Below are 5331 nucleotides of genomic sequence, written 5' to 3' on the forward strand. Positions count from 1 at the left end.
GAAAGGAAAGAGAGAGAGAGAGAGAGAGAGAGAGAGAGAGAGAGAGAGAGAGAGAGAGAGAGAGATCTCAAATATAAAATGTTTAAAAGGATAAAAAAAAATTGGCATGGTCAAAATATTGCTAGGTTCTCATATTTCCAGTTGCTCTGAGGGCTGCAGGTTGGGCATGGTGACACAGATCTTTAATTCCCCTCTCTGAGAGGCATGGGGATCTCTGAATGGTTCTGGCCCAGTTCATCTACCTAGGAGTTCCAGGCCTGCTCAGTTACACAGTGAAGACCATCTCAAACAAAGAGCAAATATACAACATTGAGGAGGCTAAGACAATCTAATAATCTCTTAGCCCAGAAGTTTGGAAACAGAACAAAACCCTCACCACGAACTCTTAAAGCAGACACATGTCTATGGGGATAAAGTTATCATTATGGCTATTCTTGGTTGTCAGTGTGATTACATCTGGAATTCATGAAGAGCTAAAAAGGCAGGGCACACCTGTTTGGGATTTTTGATTAATGTGACATGGGAAGATCCACCTCTAATCAAATCTTGAAGCAGGCAGGCAGACACACACCTTTAATCTGAATCTTGACTAAGGAGGACCCACCTCTAATCTGGGCCACACCTCTTTCTGGAAGCGTTCATAAGGACATGCAAGAGAAAGTTTTTGCTCATTGTCTGCTTGCTCTCACCGTGCTAGCAAATCCATTCCTTCCCTGGGATCCCAGCATCTCTACTGAATACCAGTTGAGACCTCCAGCCTTGTGGACTGAGTGCATTGTGGATTCACGAATTTTCCATCCATAAAAAAACATTGGAATTGCAAGACCACAACTTGTAAGTCATTCAAATAAATCAACTTTCTATATGTAGAGATTAATTCTGTAAATCCTGCTTCCCTAGAGAACCCTGACCGATATAGTGATGACGGTTTTCCTTTTGAAAATTTAGAAGAAAGATACTTCTTTCAAAAATATTTCTCTGAGCTGGGCAGAGTGGCTCAAGGGTTTTATCTGAGGAATCAGTAGAGGGAAGCAAGCACAGCTCTGATTCTGAGGGAGGCCAGCCTGGGCTATGTATCAAGCTCTAGGCTTCATAATCTGACAAGGTCTTAAAGGGAAACAAAACAAAACAAATCAAAATGTTCTCTGTCATCTGCACCGTGGAAGAGGTTGAGATGAATCAGAACGGGACCCAATGAGATTCATTCTAAAGGAGTTGATGACTGAGCCTAATGTCTTAAACATTAAGTCCCTGTTCCTCAATGGCTTCCTGCTTTTAATATAGTATCCATACATTTTATTCTCCTTAACATTCTTTTCTGAGGACTCTGAGTGTGTCTCAGTGGCAGAATACTTGCTTGGCACATGTGCAGCCCTGGGTGAGATGCCCAGCAAGAAACACAGAAGTTTTCTCTCTGTGTGACGCCCCTTTAAAGTATACTCTTGGTTACCCTGTCTCTTGCAGTCATAGAATCCTGTAAATTGTGACCAGTTTTTGCCTTTGAATTTTGTTTGATTGTTAGTTTCTTTATTTTTGTTTTTATTATCTACTGGGAGAAGTTACAAATGGTTTATTCAGTCATTAGGTGTCAAAACCTTTCACCTAAGCACTTGGGAGGCAGAAGCAGGCAGATCTCTCCATTGGAGTCCATCTCTGCTCTACAGAGATTTCAAGGACAGATACCTCAAAAAACAAATAAACAAACAAAATCCAACAAGGACAAAAAACAAATCCAACAGATTTTATCATGTTAAGAGGGATAAAGTCATTTTAAAATAAAACTTTTAGTCTGATTATTGGGTATTACACTGAATTAGCTACCATATTTTCTTCTGGCATCTGTTACAGTTTTAAATGTGGCTTTCTTTAATATTCTGTCTCTGTAAGGATTGTAAATATTTGTGGTGTGAAAGAATGATTCAATTAGCAGAGATATTAGGCTTATCTAGGGAGGGGCAGGTCCTTAGGAGTATAAAAGGAGTTTGGAGAGGCTTGGACAATACAACTGAGAGAGCTGAGGCAAGCTACCAAGAGAGCCAAGGNNTGTCCTCTGCAGTCTGCCCTGAGACAGAAGGCTTGACAGAGGGGAGTGAACCACACCAACTAGTCAGGGAGCCAAAGGTCTCCTAAGAGAGTTCCATGTCTTCAGACCTATGAAATAGTTCTTTCCCAAGACTTAAGCATAACACTCAAGTTGAAATACATTTGATTTTAAATAATTCGGTGTGTGACATTGGGTGGTGGTTTTCATTCTAACTATGTCTGTTAACATGTTTTATCTTCTTCTAGTAATATATACAGATAGTGTCTTTTATTTCTGTAGTCCAGGACTTACTAGGCAGCCCTGGACAGTCTAGAGCTGGCTGTGTGTACCAGGTCATCATGGAAGTTGGAAAGATCCTCCTGCCTCTGCTTCTTGATGGCTGGGATTCAAAGCATTTTTTTATATTTTACTGTATTTTGTTTGTGACAATATCCCCCTCTGCTTATATTTTATTTTTATTTTCTATTCTAATTCTTTCTGCTGTATTTGGTATTGTGTTTCTACAGCAGGCAGGTAGAGGTCAAAAGACTTGCATAGGTGAATTCTCTCCTCTGACTCTGGTACGCAGAGACTGGGCTCAGCTCACTGGGTTTGCTTCTTGCAATATTTGCAAATTTTTTTTTTTTTGAAACTATGGTGTTTTGGGAACTGTGTTTGGGTAGGAATCATTCTGAGTAGACCAGAACGGTATTTTTAACTAGTTCTATCATTTACTAAACTATTAGAAGTTACAACTACATATACTGGTTAAATTCAAATCTTTGTGGGTATATACTGATCCAGCTCAAACTTCTTGTTTCTTTTAATCAAGTTCTCAGGAACTTTTTCCTATTGTTTAATGATGCCATATGCTGAAATGACATATGTACTTTCAACATAAAGTAAAAAATTTTTTTTCAATTCAGGTAAGCTGGATCCAAGACCCAAATCTATGACCACCATGGCTGACAAAATGGACATGTCTTTGGAAGACATCATTAAACTGAACAAGATCCAGCAAGGACGTCATGTCAGACCTGAGGTGCTGGGCCTAAGACTTACAGGCCCGCCATCACCCGTGGTGGCAGGAACAGACTGGCACCATACCACAGACTAAAACAACTTCCAGACAAGTGACAGCATGACCTGTTCCTTGGCGGCTTCAGGAGTGGAAAAGACATGGATACTGGTGGGAAGCTGCTCCTGTCAAACCTGCACTTCGGAGTGTCAGATGCTGATATTCAGCAGCTCTTTGCTGAATTTGGAACGTTGAAAACATCTGCTGTGCACTATGATCGCTCTGGACGAAGTTTAGGGACAGCACATCTGCACTTTGAAAGGAAAGCAGATGCCCTGAAGGTTATGAGACGGTACAATGGTGCCTCTTTGGGTGGCCGCCCTATGAACATCCAGCTTGTCACCTCACAGACTGATACACAAGGAAGACCTGCACAAAGCAGAAACAGGGGCTACATGACAAGAAACCCTGGCTCTGGAGGGTTTGGTGATGGAGGCACCAGGAGAGGGACCCTTGGAGGCAGCCAGGGAAGAGGGAGAGGCAGCAGCAGGAACTCAAAGCAGCAGCAGCAGCTGTCTGCAGAGGAGTTGGACGCCCAGCAGGATGCTTATCAGGAAAGGATGGGCAGCAGCTAAAGAACTGAGCAAATCTGCACAAGGATGGGGCCCAGGGCCTGGTCTGAGATGCCTAGTCCAAGGGTTGGCTACTGGACCTTGCAGACAATGGTGGATTCCTCCTTTGTTTCTTTTTCTTTTTCTTTTCTCCTGTTTTAAAACCCATGTAAAGCTCTTTCTTTCTCTCTCTCACTCTCTCTCTCTCTTTTTTTTAATTCTAAAATACACCTGTTTTTTTACTGAGTTACTTTGTGGATAAATTGTAGTGGTTGCTTTTGTGAAGGTGGCATTTTCACCTTTGCCATAATAAAAATGTGTGTAGAAATAAACAAGTATTCTAGAGTCATAAAGTAATAAGACATCGTTGATGATTGATTTTTGTATATTTATATATATTTTGATTAATATATATATATATATATATATATATATATATATATATATATGATTTTACTAGGATCACTCATAAACCTTGGGTCAGCTAGTCCAACATATCTGTCTTTTTATAGAAGGCTCAATAATTCAGTAGTTATTCAATCCATTAGGCTAGATGTTTCAGTTAGTCTTCTGCATATGCCAGAATTCTAAAAAGTGGGCTCTAATTCCAGTGAAGAAATAGACTTATTACCTAAGGTGAGTGCAATCATGGAGAAAGAGGAGACTTCCTTCTCTCGTGTCCTTTATATAGATTAACAGAAGATGTAGTTCAGATTGAAAACGAATCTTCCAACTTTAAATTATTTAAGTAAAAAGATCCCTCGTAAGCATGCATAGTTGTTTGTGTTTCAGTTAATTCCAGATGTAGTCAAGTTGACAACCAAAAATAGTTATCACAGTAACTATGAATTAACTTGCTTGGAATTTAAATACCTGTGGCACTACTGGAGAAAGAACCCAAAACATATTAGAAACAAAGTAACTCTGATGAACCTATGGAAGAGTATGATCTATATGATTATTTCAGGATTCTTAGGCACTAGAAGCTAGCAGAAGCCTGAGGGCATTATTTATTTACTAACTGATTGCCTTCCAACTCAATAAACACAAAACAACAAAAATAAGTGACTTGTAAGACAAGGAGATAAAAGCCTATATGAATAAGGTTGGAAAAGTAATAATTTGAGTTATTTAGGAGCACAAAAAGTAGTATTTTAGATAAAACTGATCAATAAAAGCTCTTCTTAAGATTCCAGGGATGGGGTCAAAGATAAGTGAGAATGTTTCATACACAACATTTGTTTTCTTCTGGAAATAGGGCAAATTATAGAAGAACTTCTTGGTACAAAATATTAGTAACCACTTGACTATTCATGACAAAACCTGATGGAGACATTCTAGTCTGTTTGATCTTCAATTATTCTTCTTCCTTAAGACAATCTTGCAAACAGATGGTTGGTCTTCATGAGTTTTGCAATGCAGAGTGTAACTATGACTCTCTTGCAAAATGCAAAGTAGATTTTCGCTAAATGTGTAATTCAAGTGCTTCAGTTGAAAGCACAGCCTTACTAAATTAAAGACAACTAAACTCAACTAATCCCTTCCACCTATTTTTTTTTTTGCTCACTACATATATAATGCTGCCCAATTTATAGGATGCAATTGATGTTTAAACTATTTAATTAGTATTTTTTTTCTTATAGATATTCCCCTGATGGCATCACTCAATTAATGGAAGT

At 39.1% G+C, this 5331-nt stretch overlaps 2 pseudogenes; both read left to right on the forward strand.

Annotated features, from left to right (window-relative positions):
• LOC110326120 overlaps window positions 1-2953 on the forward strand; it is a 5786-nt pseudogene extending 2833 nt beyond the window's left edge.
• A 31-nt stretch (window positions 2954-2984) lies between these two features.
• On the forward strand, window positions 2985-3676 carry LOC110326981 (annotated as a pseudogene).
• Window positions 3677-5331: the final 1655 nt, after the last annotated feature.

This window comes from Mus pahari, chromosome 9 (genome assembly GCF_900095145.1).
Source record: "Mus pahari chromosome 9, PAHARI_EIJ_v1.1, whole genome shotgun sequence".
Lineage (NCBI taxonomy): Eukaryota > Metazoa > Chordata > Mammalia > Rodentia > Muridae > Mus > Mus pahari.